Genomic DNA, 17,095 nt, shown 5'->3' with positions numbered 1-17,095 from the left:
GTGTTGTTGTTGCCGTTTCCCTTCCCTTGGAGTACGCCGACGAGGAGCAGTTTGGAAAGGAAAGGGAGGTGACGCGAAAGTTTGCATACAGGCTCGGTATGCCACTCGCGCGGAGGTGCCGCGCTTTCGGGGTTTCTCTTCTTCTCCCACCACCTTCTTACGGCCACCACCACTGCTATATACCCATCTGCGGTGTCGGTATATAGTGCGCCCCCCCCCTCCCCCTCCCACCTTCTTCTCTCACATCGTCGTCGTCGACACCAGCGTCGCTTCGAGCGCCATGTATTATTCATCGTATAGAGGCACTACGCGTCCAGCTTTGTCGCGGCCGCCGCGGCTCTTGATTTTTTTTCGCGACGCCCAGATTGCGATTGAGAGGCGTGCGCGCACGCTGCCGGTCGAACTGTCAACAGAGCCCGGCCGTGACGTGTTTCTCGTTCTGCTCCTGCCGCGACGAGCTCCTTCGCCGAGCTCCCGCGTGCTGCGGAAAGAGCGTGGTGGTGGCGGAGGTGTGTGTGTGTGTGTGTGTGTCGGTCTGTCTTGCTCGGGTCGCCTCATGATGCGCCCTTCCTCACTTCACCCTCTCGCGCACCTCCTCCCAAACTCTCTTCCCTACGTCTCTCTCTCTCTCTTTCTCTCTCATTTGTGTTTTTCTACTCCTCAGCGCCTAGTTATAGAAGCGTGTCCCGTGTACCCACAACGCGTCCCCTTTGCTCGCCACACTGTTCTTTACTCCGCTCCTTCTGAACCCCGCTTGCTCCCCGTTTCTGGCCCATATAACTTTCGCTTTTCACCGAGGGTGTCGTTGGCTTTTTTTTTCTTTTCTTTTTTTTTTTGCCTTTCTCGCCGCTCAAATCATTTCTCGCTGACAGCTGCGAGGACTTCGAAGGCCGTCGGCGCTTGTTGATTTTGTATTGTTCGACGCGGCGACGAGGGCGCGCGCGACCTCAGAAGAGCGACGCCCGAGCGCTTGTAAATCAGCCTCGACGCGCGGAACGCGGCAGCGGGTGGCCGTTGATGCGCAACATTGTATGACCTAGCCGACGGATGGCTTTACCGCTGTCGGCCTCATTTCGCGAAGCGGTATAGGCCAGCTGGCTCCTGCTGTGTTAGTGCTAAGCGTGAATAACGGCTTTACGACGCGTTAATGTGTTTACAGCGTGTCTTTACGACGTGTGGTTAATGCTAGAGCTCTTGGCCTGCTCACGTTAGACTGCGTGAACGGTAATGCATCTGTGTTATTAAAAGGCACCTATATGTTTGGGTACGTTGCCATGATACTGTGCATAAAGACCTTTCTCTTTCGATCAAGTCGCCGATCTTCTACCGTGCACTACGAAGTGTTGCCTCACTGGCCCGGCTTGAACTATTTAATCACGAAAGAAAACTTGTTACTTTCTTGTATCTTTGACTTCCGTTTGATAAACGTTTAGTTTTACTAGCCCACGTATGTAGTTATAGTTTATCTTGCGTTTGCCAGATACATGGCGTTTTGTGAAAAGATTCCTTTAGTCCCCCCAAAAAAATATGGAAGAAAGAAAGATGGAAACAACGAACAAAGGGAGAGCGAAGAAATTATTTCCATTTTACGCGTGTTAGCTCTACAGAGACATCAGCGCACCTGAAAGAACGCGATTACTCTTCAACATTCGGCTCTATATAACGAAATATTGGAAGCTGGATGCACCTCTTGTATTGAGGAAAAATATACGTAGATAAATACCACAAGAAGAATTACCAACGCTTTAGGCGTCAGACAGAGAGAGAAAGGCGTGGTCCCCTCGCACGCCATCACCACGCATCTTCATTTGCGGTCGAGGTGCTACGCGTATATTCTTTCACAGTGCGCGCGCAGGGGAGCGATGACGTATTAGCGCGTTTTCCAAAAAGGGGCGTCGCATGGGTTCGCTTCACTGCAGTTCACGGCGGCACGTACTGGGGAGTGCAGGCAAAGCGGTGTCCCATCACGTGACCGCCGCCCTGCTTCGGCTTGGCGGCGCCATCCACTCGCGAGCTGGAGGGGGAAGCCTCGTTTCTCGTCGCTTATTCGTCTTCATCCCTCGCTGCCACAGCACGCAGCTCGACAATCGCTCACGAGGCGCCCCTGAAAGTCGGGAGAAATCCTCTCTTGTGTGGCGCCGCTGTCTTTTTTTCTGTAAGTCTTCTCTTTCGACTGCTCAATGTCTGGGCCTCCCCGTCTAGAAGAACGGCCATTGTTCACTTTCAGTAGCGTAATCAGAGCGAGGAGGAAAAGAGGGGGAGAGAAAGGCAAGGACGTCGATCGTATGCGGCACTATAGTGAACTAGCTATCTAGTTCACTATAGCGGCACCTGCGGGGCAGGATATTGTCGATCACGTGCCGGTGGCACTGAGGGGGCAGTGTCAGAAGTGTGGATTAGAATCTGTCTCTTTATCTGGGGCGAACATGTTCCCAAAGAGACCAGGGACGCTCAAATAACAACAACAGCTGTGACTAGCACGGTCGTCGAATCTGAAATCACGAGTCAAGCATACGTCGGCTGTGTTATAGATGTATAAAGCTTACATTGCGCGGAGTAATAGCTGGTGATCGCGTACTTGCGGGTACGTAAAACAGTACCCATGTCGCGTGCGCAGTGTGACTGAAAGACAACATTCTAGAAATATCGGATACAGCAGGTACATCTTGCGCCCTGCCATAACTGGATAACAATGATAAAACCAAGACAACTTACGCTGCACAATATACAGCGTACGAGAGACGCTGTATATCTGCCCACTTCAACTTAACGTGTAGTCGTAGAAATGAGCGCAATAGACCACGTTTTTTTTTAATAGGAGAAGCTAGCGTGCTGGCTATACCAGCTAGACACGGTGTGTTCCAGACACGTCTACAGACCATACCGCACGTTTAAGACATTACCTGAGAAAGAGTAATGTCTTAAACGTGCGGTATGGTCTGTAGACGTGTCTGGAACACACCGTGTCTAGCTGGTATAGCCAGCACGCTAGCTTCTCCTATTTAAAAAAAACGTGGTCTATTGCGCTGATTTCTACGACGACACGTTAAGTTGAAGTGGGCAGATCCGCGACTGGACCTAACGTACCTAATGTCTTAGGTACGTCTTTTTCTTGGAAACACGACTGCATTGCATAAATAAAGAAGGTGATTTATGATCATCTTCGAACGTTAGACTTCGAACATGTCTCGTGAGGTAGAGACATTTCCATCGGGACTAGAGAACACCCCTTTCTGGACTGTTACACGTAGATATACAGGGCGCATGTATCTGCCGTTCCTATAGTGATCGTTAGCAGATGCTCACATGCGCTCGTATTAGTGCCGGTGGCATTCGAGCGAGTTTCGAGGAGCTACCGTTGGTTAGATGTGTAGAGCGTCCCCGTTCTGCTCTTGCGAAAATACATACACCCGATTCGAAGATTGCGAAATATTCCTCTGTTCTTCTACTGAGTCTGGCTTCGTAGGCTTCGATCTTCTATGGGTGGAGGCCCAGTTTGGTTGCCGCAACCACGCTACCAGAAAACGCGGCAGCATTTCCCGCGGCACAGTACAATGCAAGTCACGTGCCGGAGAAGAAAGCCACCACAATGCGGCGCAACTTAAGCGTTCTGAAGATGCCAAGATATCGGCATTTTACTGTATCTTTTTTTTTGTATGTAGTTTTCTCCCGATGCTTCGCTGAAAAGCACATCCACTGAAAAGCACAATTCTATAGCATTAGATATTCTACGGCGCGCGCTCTAAAATCTCGGCTCCCTTGTGGCAGACGGCCGAGTGAATGCGTCATTGTCCAGAAATGTCCAACAGTCGGGCTGCTCTCATCATTTCGCACACGCCAACTTCACGAATCGTCGAAAGGGAAAGAAAAAAAAAGTGGGTCTTCGCGATGAACCGATTTTCTGGTTCACTTTGCGCGCCTTTTTCGGTCGAGCCCGAGTGCGGAAACCGGGACCTTCCCACCCAACTCTGCGCGTTCACAAATGAAATCAGCACCCGTTGTCGAAGCCGAAAATCGAAGCTCTGGTGCACGCCCAACTCGTCTCCCTTCCGCCGGCTTCGACAGCGAGACGAGAGAAGAAAAGGTGTGCGCACCCGAGGCCCCCGCAACCCCCGAAACGGTGCTGCTTCTGCCGGCAAAGAGGGTGTTGGACCTCGGGACTCCCGCGAGCCGCTCTTCCTTGCTCTGTTAGTCCATCTCTCTATGGGTGCCGTCTTTTCTTATTGCGCGCATTCTTCTGGAGGAGGCTCGAGATTCTGGAACGGCGTGAGTGGGCGTTGGACGATAAATAGATCCGAGGCAACGAGTGACAAAGCGGCGGCGACGCGAAGAGCCTGCAGCGTGGAGTCGGTGAGTTTGCGCGACCGGCTGTGAAAATCGCGGCGCCGGTATAGCGGGAGGGCAGCGACACTTCTGCTCCTCTCTCTCTCTCGCCTCCCACACACACGGCCTCGCAGAGCTATCTGAGCGGGAGGACAGCTTCCATCGGCGGCCCATTTTGTGTTCCCAGCACTGCATACGGGCCTGCTACGTGAAGGAGAAAGTTGGCGCGCGATGACGCAGCCAAGCGCCTCCCTAAACGTGTGGTCTATAGCGGCCGTATATGTATATAGTGTATAGGCAGCGACCAGCTCTAAAGCGGAGCAGAAGCGTCGTTTGTTCCTACAGCGTGCAGTCGCGGCAACCTTGTTTCCGTCGGCGGTCAAAACGCACCCGAGTGAGACTCTCTCTTGGTTATTCTTTTTCCAGCCCGACAGGGCCGCCTGCCCTAGAGCGTGCTTCGACGCGCAGTTTTGTCGATGCTATCGTGTGCAGATGCTGTTGATTATTTTTCTTCTTCTTCTCAGGTAGTTCTGCATGCGTACGCTTGGGGATGGCGCGCCGCCACCGTTAGTGCGCTGTCTCGACAGCTGTGTAATGCCGCACATTAGGGCTGCTTCATTCATCGCCGGCGAAAATTCCGGCTACATTATGTTTGTAAAGACAGATTTCTGGCCCAGAGCGAGCGAGCACGCGTTATTCCCAGGTCGTTTTCTTTTATTACTCGCTTCGGCCTCAACGTGCAGTCATATTTTTTTTTCTTTGCTTCGTTCTAATGTCATCGTTTCAGTGCGCTGTTATACGTGAGACGTCATTTGATGTACATCTTATAATATCTCAGCATTCATAGGCTCTTAATAGCATACATCCTTTTTTTATCGTAAGTGGGCTAACCATACTTTATTTAATTATGTTTGGTTTCCCCGACTCCCGAAACTGGTGAAACATGTACATTACATCCATACCGCTCATTCTAAATGAACAGGCACAGATACGTTGATTCAATAAGTATTGTGTAGTCCAATATGTCTCGTATTATTTTACATAGGCGCTTGCTACTCTTGCATAATTACAGATGTCCCAAAATAAAGAGGTTGCGCAACTACTATTCCTACTTCCACGTGCTCTATCAATACTGGGATACAAATGCAGCCTATGAATAAGTTTTTTCATAGCTTTACACCCTGTCGTGGTGAATAGCCGACTTTCATGTATGTGAATTACGCCCCCGACATTTATATTCCGACATGGCATACATTCGCAAGCGCATTCTTTATATAGTACTGCCGATCAGAGAACGACTCTTCCTTCAGCCACGCGAGATCCTCGTTTTTCTGTCGTGTGCGTCGTCCTGAATGGTGTATCCCCCATTGAATGTCGTTCGACGTCGCCGCACTGTCACTCCTCGAATGACTCCGCCGAGGCGCATGCTCATTAGCATGCGTCGGAGACATTCATACCCCGCCCTCCTGGCCCCCAATCTTCTGAAAGACGTCGACCGTCTGAAAGGCACTGATGTTCAAAGAAAGGTTGCTCGGCTCTTCAATGCTGTCAGTGCGCTTCGCCGAACTAAGAGTGCGCGACAGTTGGCATCGCTGCTGTAGGAAGAAACGAACTTTAATCATCCGCTCTTTTTCTTTTTCATTTCTTGTCGATTCTATTCAGCTTCACGACCTCGCGAACCAACCCAAGTTCTGCCTTTTTTTCTGCAGACCGACTTATTCGTCTTCTTGGAAATAAATTAAGACCTTCCGTCGGTTCACAATTTTTTTCTCGCACATATCGCCTAGTCTTGCTCTATAGAATCGCGACACCACGCTTCTTGTTTTCAAGTTCAGCATCCCTAAGCGCGTGGGCTAGTGATGACGTGAAGCCTATTAAATCTGCTGAAACGAGCTGTATATTCATATATGTGCGTGGGAGCATGCATTGTTAGTTGTGTGTTCTCTCTCTGGATGCGCTAGCGCCATGGAAACGAACTTGCCCCACGTTTAATTAGCCACAATGCGTTTATGGGCCTATCTGTCGTTCAAAATCATCCCGTCAAAACGAAACACAAATTGTTTTACTTCTTCAAGATTTCGCCTGGTGAACGCTACGCTACCCCCCCCCCCCCCCCCACACACACACACGTGTGTGTGTGTATGTGTGTGAAAGAGAGACAAAAGCAAGGACGACAAAGTCAGGCAGGTTAGTCAGAACAAGAAATTCGGTTTGCTACCCTACATGGCGGAGGGGAAAGGAGGAGGAAGACAAATAACAATGAAATAGAGAGAGATTCTGTTTTATTATAAAGGTGTTAATTCGGCTAGAAGCGTTAAGAACGTCTTACGCCTGCTTTCACTGTTTTCTGAAAAAAGAAAAACAAATCGATCACTCACGAAGTTCGTACTTTGAGGAAGGAAGGGAAATGTTAGGGGTGGCATGCAGATCAATTTTGAAGTGTGTCGGTTAACAAAGTGCTTAATGAGAATTGTGAAACCCTCGTTATCAGCCTGTTTCGGGGTGTTATATAAAACGCTTACGAAGAATTCCCGCGCTTTTTTAGGAGTACCAATAAAGGTAGCCATCTCATATTTAATGTAAACAGAGGCCATTTAATGGGTGACGGGTACTGGAAGTGTGAAGTGTGCAGGCTAGATAATCTGCATTGAAAATAATTATTGAATGCTTTTTTTTTTTTCAAATTTCCATGCGTTGTACGAGGCGTGTAGTTGGTTTCCCCGGCCTACACGGTAAACTATGCGCGACACGTTGTTTATATTTCGTTGAAGTAGAAAGCATGTTGCGAGTGACGTACAATAAATGTTTAATCTGCGGGGGGGGGGGGGGGGGGGATAATTTTTTATCTGATGCAACTCCATTCCCGCAAGTCATATGATTTCGTAAACACACGAAAGTTATCGAATCTTTCCCTCAAAAGCCTCGGCCCGTCGTCTTGGGCACGTTATCTACAAAGAGCGTCCCAAAAAATCGCTCACCGACAAGTTCGCGTAAGCGCGTACGGATCGTGAAAGTAAGGAACTAGGTCGGTCAGCTAATGGTGCCTAACAACGCCCCCATTCCCGGCGCTAATAAACAGAAAGAAAGAGCGCCCGCTGGCGACTATGGGATTGCAAGGACAGTGCAGCCGCGTAGCGTACCGTTACTCGTTTTCCGGCCCATTTCACCTGGACAAATCTTTTGTTCGAGTTCGCCCTAGCTCCGGCGTACACGCATTTCCGAAAGGAGAGGGTGTTGCCAGTGGGGTGGCGAGGGTGGTGGGGTTGGTCACCCTTATCCCACAAAGGAGAGGCGGCTTCAAGCTCGTGGCTCGCGGGCTTCTCGGCAGCGCCGCGGACCATGTGTCCAATGTGCAGTTGTACAGAGCGGTGCCTCACGCCCCCTCCCCCTCCTTCTCGGCTTCTTCTCTGTCTATGCCCGCAACGGACGAGCCGTATAGCAAAGGAAACCGGTCGCCCCGACGGATGCATTAGGCAAAAAGTTTTGGGACACGGGAGTGCATTAGATGGACCGTTGCAGGGTGGCTGGGGGACGCTTTCACCGAGCCCTTCTTGTCTCCTTCCCGTGTCCTTGTCTTTATCTTCTCTCTTCCTGCGCTTTGCTTATTACCCTCGCGGTTTGTCTACTATATTTGAACCTCTCTCGGCAGCTTGCGTGTATAGCTGAACGCATCTATCGCTATGCGCGATTAATGCTTATGGTTTTCCCTTTTCTTTCCTTTTTTTTTTTCTTTCTTTTTTTTCTATCGAGGTCTCTTCTTGCCCTGTTTTTGCGATGCTGTGCTCGTCTACTACACCCATGGCGAGGCCATTCAGCGGTTCGTTCGATGCAGCCCCCCTCTCCCCCCTACCGTCCTACCCGTCCCCCTCTCGACCACCTATGCCCCGACGCGCTCTTTGTGACCGTGCGTCCCATCCGTGCGCGCCGTGGCATACAGAGTGGCCCTGGGTGCGTACGCCGCCAAGTATTGAACCCACTCTTCGCTGGTCGCTTCGTGGCATGGCGTGGAACAGGCCTCGGGTCGCTGCGCGCGTGGCTCTCTTCTGGTCGCCAATAATGTCTCCGTCCGGCTTCGGCGCTCGCGCGAACTAGCGCTGCTTCCGTCTCGGTTGGTGGTGGTGCTCGGTGGCGGTGTAGCCGAGAAGAGGCGAAAACGAGGAAGTAAGCGGGAGCAAAAGCGGAAGCAACGAGCGCCCATGGCGCACGGTTTGGGCGCGCGGAAGTTGAGTTGGATTGCGTGCCCGCAACCCCCCGACCTCTTTATGTCTGTCTCCCCCCCTCTTTGCTATACTCGGTGCGTCGATGTATTCGAAATAGGTCGATGTTGCTTCATTGATTAGTGTGGCATTTGATGCTCTCCGCCTTGGCTGCGCCGGCGCGGTCACGTTATTTATATTACGAACATCGTACGAATGATTCCGTAGCCTTAGGTATAGCGCTGAAGTAAACGGAGGTTCGACTGAAATTAGAAAACAGGCGTTCGTGTTCGATTCGTTATTGCGTCCTTGTTCCTTGCGTAGTAAATTCTAATAATATATGTATTTCAATAATCGTTCCTTTCTTCTTTTACTGATTTTTTTTTGCTGATAAGTATGCCGTGTCGCCCGTGCCAGTGCAAGCAGTTGCTGGCACCACTAATTAATAAATTGGGCAATCATTTTACGTGATAACGCAAATGAATTGAACGGGTACGTTCTTCTAGCAACACCGAAATGCACAAGAGGTAATGATTAAAGTTTGTTAATTGGTGCAGCGCCTTGCAAAATGCACACTTACGGGATTTTTGAATTATCGCTGTAGCAGATATAGGGTCAGAGAAGGGTTCCCCTTGGATCAAAATACAAAGCGAATGAAATATAGATCAAAACGTACATGTTTAAGACGCTTGGTCGGCGTGAAGTTCCAGCGTCTTGTTCGCGCAGGCCAGTGGGAATGAACTACGCCGGAGATGTGAACTTGACCTTTCGTAGTCAAGTTGACGCTTGTAGCCTGTTTAGGGATGTCAGCATGTTTACAAGGGGGTGAAGTTTTTCCTGTGTTGAAATCATGTTGAATGAATAAATCATATTATCTTCCTTATCACTGACACTAGAAAGTGCGATTCTTTCCACCGAGGTTGTCGCAGTGCCAAGTCTAAACTTAGACGTGGCAATCGCGTCTCTGCTTTTTGCACCAAAAGTACAAAAGGAATCTGTGGTTGCTGAGAGAGAAAGAAGAGAAGAGGGAAAGGCAGGGCGGTTCGCTAAAGACGTGCTCACTTGGCTAGCTCGCACTTGGGCGAGTGAAAAAAAGATAGGTGAGAAAGAGGAAAGAAAGTTGGCGAGAATTGTATTCGGCAGGTATAGCTGAGTGCAAGGTCAGCCCCTGAAATAGCGGGATCGAAATGACGAAGAAGCAAATTAAAGCACAGAAGATTGCAGCACCTTATTAGTTTTAAGTTTGATACGTGAGCTAAAGTGCCGCGGCTTTTCGACGCATTAGGGGCCTAAGTGTTATTTTATATGTAAAGAGTGGTCAACTATTAAAGAGAGCACTTGAATGCGGAGCATGTCCGAATTCTCATCTCTCGCAAGTGTACAATCGCCTGAGTTTGCGGCAGACAACTTGCGGTTGGCTGCTTTGGCTACGTACTTTCGAAACACCTGTGCAGTGCACTGACATTGCTTCCGCAGCCACTTGCATCTAGGGCGCCAACAAAATGAGAGCCGTACGTTTGAGTGTTACCTTTAACAGTGGACCGCGCTGTACGCTTGCTGCGCATTTTACTTGAAGTTATTTTCTTTAATTTATGCGGGCATGATAGGCGAGTAGTTGGGACTAGCGTAGTCACTTAGAAATGCGGCTCAGTCGTGCAAAGCTTCAAAATGATGAAATGGGCGCGCTTCAAACTTGATCGTCTCTAACGGTTCTATAAGCGCAATTCGAACCCGCGTCCTCGTGCTTAGCAGATCAACACCATAGCCGCTAAGCAACGATGGCGGCTAGAAATACAGCAAGCGCCGCCACTGTTGGTATAGAGATTCAAGGTTTGAAAAGACGGGCGTGCAAAACATGAGACACGAGAAGAACGAAAAGGACAACACTCCCACAACACACGGCAATTCACCGTGGGAAATTCTATAGCTCTGTTGCAGTATGGCGTTTCCAACGACGAAAAGTGAATCTGTTATCGCCGTTTTACGCTTTAGGGCCCAGGTCTCTGAGTGGTTAACGCATACAGATAGAATGCACACCCAAACTAGTTTGCGCAGTTTCTGACGTTCCTACGCGTTAAATCGAGCACAAGCTTTGGGAAGTTACTCCTCCTACCATTTTGAAAAGTTAAGCTGGAGTTTAAGGATTAGGTTGAACTATGCGCGAAGTTTCACCCGACGTGGCATTGCAGCTTGTAAAAGGCGCGAAGGCCGGTGCAAGGAAAGAAAAATAAACGAAACAATCTTTTAAATCTTCATGCTTCTTCAAGCTGAAAATTCCATTTCGTGGTGATGAATAAGTGAACTAGGAAAAACGCCGGTAAATACAGCTTTAAGCTATAAACGAGAGTTTAGACTTCCGGATTTGTGTGGCTTCGACATTCTCACAAAACTTGATGAAAAGCTACTTTGGTGTTTGCGTATCTATGATTGTATCTGTAGCCATCTGTCTGAGGCTTAAGTATAGCATGTTCTCCGCAGAAACCATTACATTCTATGGTAACGTGCGTCTTTAAACTGCGCTGCCTGCAGATTTTCCCACGCTGTCACTTGGAATAATGCACTGCTCTTCGTCTACTTCCCCGCTGCTTTCGGCACTTTCTTTGGGCAGTGGAATTCTGGATAATTGTACGCGTGGATCGTAAGAATATGTGTGCACCTTGGTCGCAAAATTAAAAAAAAAAGCAATGTAAACTTGAGCGAGCCGGTGGTAATTCGGGTTTAGAAAAGTAACAGCGCTAAACGGACATGGACTTAGGCCAGTGTCGCCAGCGCCCGCGTCGTGTTGTTCTTTGCCTAAGTCCTTGTCCGTTTAGCGCTATTTGTTGTAATCATGCAGTAATACAGATGCGTGAATATTTCGTCTTACCTCTACCAAGTCTGCCTCACTGTACAGCAGTCAGCAGACCAAAATCGGCACAGCATACTAAACCACGCACTCGGGCATGTTGAAAGTTATTACTGTTACATGACTAAATAATTAAGGACATCCGTAAAGGTGGCTTGCGCAGTGCAGTACCGAGGTGAAGTATCTCAAGCAACAACCGATTCCGCAGCAAAAATATTATTCGTAGGTTTAACGTGTACGGAGCGCGGAGCTCGGCAAATTAACGTATTCATGTCGACGCTGCAATAATATCGATGCGATGCAGTCGGCGCCATTTCTTTTTTTCGGCTTTGGACGTAACATGTTATGTCCTGTTGCGGTAGACCATAATGAAGTTAAGTTTACTAAAGTGTAGTTTCAGACAGTTTTTAGCTCTAACATATTTTAGCATGTATAAATTTAGCAATAAATGATTTTTTTTTGTTTCAGAGGACAGGTATAATAATAATAATAATAATAATAATAATAATAATAATAATAATAATAATAATAATAATAATAATAATAATAATAATAATAATAATAATAATAATAATCCTGTCAATTGACGTTCTGCTTGGACGCGTGCACCTGCCCTAAAGATAAGGTCCTTAAAAGGAACTGAATGCTCATTTTCTCATTCAGTCTCATTAATCTCACCCGATCCCATTTTTTCACTTCACTTAATCTCATTTTTTTTCCTTCGTGCCCGTCTGGCACACGTATAAACCACGTACCTGTTGGGTCCAACCGCGCACGCACGCCTAGGCCGGCTTAAAACGTTCATTAAGAAGCTCATTGTTTTCGCAAACGAGCGGCGCGGCCTCGACTGTGACCGCTCGCGAGCTGGCACGCGCGAGGATTCGGTGTTGTGCGGTTTCTAATTTACCTGTTAGCGGCGAATTCGACTCGCGTGTCGACAGAGGTCGCCTTCGGCCGCCGCTCTCTCTCAGATTCTGCCGCTTTTTTGTCCCGCTCTCGTCCTGTCGCTTCCCTGATTAGATTTCGACGCCTTTTCTTTCCCCCGGCATCCACGCTACCCCGTACACTTCGGCTCCTATTTCAGCGTCGTTATCACAGCGGGGAATAAAAAAAGAAAATAGATCTGCCTCTGTATTTGACATCCTTTTTTCTCTCTCGCTCTCTTTCGGTCGTATGTTAGACAGGAGGACAAGCGTGGCGTGCGTCAGAAAACAGGTGCTTCGTTTCCTGGGTCTAACAAGGCTCGTTAGCCCGACCCACGCGAAGTCGCTTTTAAACGAGTTCGCTTCAACTCACGACGCGTCCGCGGGAGCCTTAAACGAAACTACAGCGATAACGCAAGGTTTAAATTCGCCGAGGCGGAAGCGTAAGGGTGTTTAGTGGCTCTGCCAAATTCGTAACGCGTTTATAAAGGTTCCAGCCTCCGCAACGGCACGTTCACGTTGGTTATAAACAGCCGAAGCGTTGGATCCGGAGATTTGGGAGTGACTGTAACCCGGACGTCTCGCTGCTTTCTTGCCGTTTTTTTTTTTGTTTTTTTTTTTTTTTTTTTTTTTTTTTTTTGACGACGGGCGAATGGTTCAGATCACGCTTACTGTTGCTCATGTGTCCCTGCGACTTGCTCTTGCGAAGCATGAGGTCGTAGGTTTGGTTTTTGATTGCGATGGCCGCGTCCTTACGGGGTAGGATAGTGAAAAGGCGCGGATCACGAGAAAACAGTATTGGCTGACGAATACAATTAGTTTGTTCAAAGCATTAAAAAAATTCATCTATCCGAAAGTATACCATGAAGCTACAAAGGAAACGCACTCAGGTTCCTCGGAAAGAACGCTTTGCTGTTGAAGAAAAAATTGTCCTGGTACGGAGGTCGAACCAAGGAACCAACGCATTTCCGGGTCGGTTGCTTGTAGAGCTAAGTAGTTGGCTAACAGCGTCCTTACACTTCAAGATATCGATTAGTTCGGCCTCGCCCCGCGATTTGCTAGCTTCCTGAAACAGAAACACCCAAAATGCGTGCAGGAGGCAGCAGTGGCTACGCTCCCGTATAGATGTCCCATATGCTGTGTGAGACTTGCTGCTCGACGGGACGGCGACTTCCTACATATGTTTGCAAATCAGTTCTTCTTACAAATGTTTGCAAATCAGTTCTGCGCAAACGCGCAAGGTGGAGGAAAATTTATGAAAGGAAGAAATTACTGTCACCCGTCAGCCCGAAGCTATAAAGGAAATCCATACTGGTTTCTCCGAAAGAAAAAAAAATATTTTAAAATGTTAAGTTCGAATTCACACATCACGAGCAATTCTTGCTTCAAGACGCATTCGCTGTTCTTTTTCATATTAGTGGCGATTGTACAGGTGGCAATAGTGCTAACATTACTTTCCGATCGCGCAAAGCGTGCTGCCAGCCGGTCCGACTTATTTTACGCAGCTTTTCGCGCGTGTAAACGAAGAAATTATATTTAAAAAAAGAAGAAAGGAAATACGCGAACTACCACGGCGTTCAACGTGACCATTACGCTAGGAGACCAATAACTGCGGTGATGGGCTTAGCGTCGCCTCGCATCGATTTAGCTTCGCGTCGTCCACTGGAAGTGGACATTGATCAGCTCCTGCCGACCCGTCCGCACTTGCTCCGGCGCTTATCTCAAAACGGCCGACGAACATTATGACACACGTGGCGTGCAGTACAATTCATTTTTCTCTCTCTTATTCCCAGTAAACTAGGCGCATAAATCAAGGCCATTTTATAGTTTCTGTTTGCTTCGTCTATAGCTCCGGCGTCCGTGTGCTTCCTCCCCCACGCCCTTTCTCCTAACCGACGCGCACAGTTCTTTTTATGTTCGTTATCGTACGCGGCGGACGCCTTAAGTTGGGAGTGGAGGCGACTGGCGTTTTTGGGTCTTTCTTCGCCGAAAGCGTGAGTGACAGAGTAGTGAAAGGAGAGAAAGAAAATTTGGGAAGGAAACGAGCGAAAAGGGACCGAGTATGTGTGTGTGCGTGCGTATTTGAGGGATGAGAGGGGGAAAGTGGGAGAGGGAAATTATGAGTTAAAAGGAGCGTGCGTGTGTGTAAGAGTGAGAGAGGTGGTTAGAGCGATGATTCTGGGCCACTGCACCGGCAGCGCCAAGAAGATGTGTCCCCCGAGGCGGCCAGAGGCTCTGTGGAGCGCGTCCGGGCGTTTCGGCGAAACCGCGGGCCACGTGTGGGAGGAGGCCGGTCGTCCGGCGCAACATCTTTACTGCAGCACTGACAATTTAAACGGCCGGCAGCCGAGCGTGGTGCGCCCATACGGCAGATAAGGCGCGTGGGCTCGCTTGACGAATGGTGTCACACCAAGAACTGTTGGCGAGGGCTTGCCTTCGGCAGCGCACGACGTGGGTCGGCGTTCTAAACGCTCGCCGTTGGCCGGGACTCGGGCAACTGGGGCTTTCCCTCCGGGCGATTCGTCCACTTTTCCAGTTTCTTTTAACTCAGACTCTTTTCTTTTTCTTTTTTTTTTTTGGTGGGAAACGCGGCTGTTCTTTGGTCTTCGTATTCGTTCGAATATATTTACTCTATTTCAATATTATAATTTTTGTCGAGCGAAAGAGTCTTCACTGTTTATATAGTACTTGTCGCCCCAAATGCTTTCGGGCTGTCGTTCTCGGAATCCAGTGACTTTGGATTTGGATGCTCCGCTGGACATTAATGCGGCAGCCACTGCGCTTCGCCAAGTTGAGTGAACGCAAATCAGCGAGTGCTTACTCTATAGAAAAAAAAGAAAAACGCTATATGCAAGCAAAGAAAGCATGATGCAAGAAAAATTGCTTATGGACCATTATAAGTAGCTTAAAGAAAGTCTCCACTACTTAGCTTGACGGATCATGTGACCATAAATTCTGATTACCCAGATTATGGCAGTATTGCTGTGAGGTTCAGGTTGCATTCACACAATCCCATTCCTATCCAACCACATTTCTTTCGTTTATTAGTTCATTAACTTCTTTTCGTGAGCCGCGGTCAAGGAGTGATGACTTGAACTGGAAACAACTCCCTGTACATTAATCTTAACCTCTCCCAAATATCTGCAAAAAACAAATCGAGTCGTAAAACTTCTCCAAAGAGACCCTCTTAATTTGGTTAACAGGCCTAGTTTACGCAGTTCAGGAGTGATTATGACGTTGCGTTAAATGTTGGTCTTAAGCTACATAGTTTTTAATATACTCGTTGTTTTGCTGCGTTCCAGGAGGAGTCTCGGGGCACCTTCGGCGCCACCTGGTCATCTTGGTAAGTAGCAGTTCGTGTGTTATACTTTATTATCGGTAGGGTCTCGGTTGTTAACAATATATATATATATATATATATATATATATATATATATATATTCACGCTTCTTTCGCCAGATAAGGGCTAGTGACGACGAGAAAAGCAATTCCTGTTTCTTTCCTGGAACGGTGGTTTTGTTGCGTCACACACTCTTTCTACAGCAAAGCACCCTTTCCGTGTCTTCTCCGGGCGCGTATTGGTAAAACGTGTGCGGTTGTATTCCTGTCTTGAATTGCAGCGCCCAATAAGTAAATAATTAAACAGGGAGCGTCACACATCGGAACATATGGCTAGAACGTAGCCATACACTTGCGCTAGAATGTATGTCAAACTCACTATGCCAGAGAACCGACCCACTGCTGGAGTTAAAGTGATGCTTACAGCATCCCATTAAAGCCTGTTTCTCTCTGTGTCTCTGTATGTACGACAAGCATTACGATAAGCAGGACCATCCTTTCCTGCACGTAGAATTTATTAAGTAATGCCGAGTCTGTGTGTTCTGAATGCCCTTTTCTTTTATTACTTTATTTCATTTTTAGCGGTACCTTCGAAGGGCCACTTAACAGAGTTCCGGCTGCGCTGCAATGTTAATAAAGACGTTATTCAAATAGTATCTCTAAATAAGGTGTTTTTTTTCACAGCTACAATCAGACCTCGTTATACGTAGCAGATCCGCCATGGTTCCTAATAAACCTTGGTTGCAGCGTTACGCGAGCTTTGTGAACCGCAGGCGCATTGTGAACAGATGAAACGTGCTTTATTACTGGAACGTTCATTTCATATCACCTCATGTTGTTATCCTTTGAGCATTGGACAACTTATTGTCTGTGGGGAAGCGGGTGACACGACAGTCGTTAACCTTTCCGATTCCCAGTCGATAACGACCATTAGAGATTTAAAAAAAGAAAACTGCCTCAAATCGAACATCGCGACGCTCTCTGGTGGCACAAAGGCGTTTTTCTCTCTCTATCTTTTTTTTTCGCGTGCCAGAGCAAGTGAGGCCGCTTGCTTGGCTGGTCTCCTCACAGCTTTCATAGAATCCGGGCGGACGCGCGTCAACCAGGCGAGGCCTTCATCTTCGAACGCCATGTCTGTTAGCGCCGAGGGCTCCTTCAGAGCACGGTCTACCGCGTCCTGGGCGCGTTAACGGCGACTGGGCAAGAGAGCGGCGGCACTCCGTCTAGCCGTCGCCGCCGCGGTTTTCTCGGCAACGCCACAGTCTCCGAGGAGCTGGCATGCCTTCCTCCACCAACGCCACCGCGCTCTCGCAGCGAAAAAAAAAAAGGTGCTGAAGGGGAGAGGAAGAGTTGGATAACGGTGTTGAGAGGGTGAATGAGGGAACAGAGCAGTCTCGCCTACGTTCGCATCTGGCGAGCTTCCCACGCTGCGGATCTCGCGCCTTCGCCGACCCAGGGCCGGAAGCCGT

The 17,095-nt window shown here is 48.5% G+C and overlaps 1 protein-coding gene across 1 annotated transcript in view; it reads left to right on the top strand.

Annotated features, from left to right (window-relative positions):
* The window catches only part of LOC119455427 (irregular chiasm C-roughest protein), a 355,429-nt gene that overhangs the window by 171,269 nt on the left and 167,065 nt on the right, over window positions 1–17,095 (top strand). The window contains exon 5 of the mRNA XM_049668760.1: window positions 15,590–15,630. The gene's annotated coding sequence lies outside the window, so the exon portion shown is untranslated. The remainder of the gene's footprint in view (window positions 1–15,589; window positions 15,631–17,095) is intronic.

Source organism: Dermacentor silvarum, chromosome 6 (assembly GCF_013339745.2).
Source record: "Dermacentor silvarum isolate Dsil-2018 chromosome 6, BIME_Dsil_1.4, whole genome shotgun sequence".
NCBI lineage: Eukaryota > Metazoa > Arthropoda > Arachnida > Ixodida > Ixodidae > Dermacentor > Dermacentor silvarum.
The sequence above is the reverse complement of the archived record's forward strand: the minus strand, read 5'-3'. Positions and strand labels throughout refer to the sequence as shown.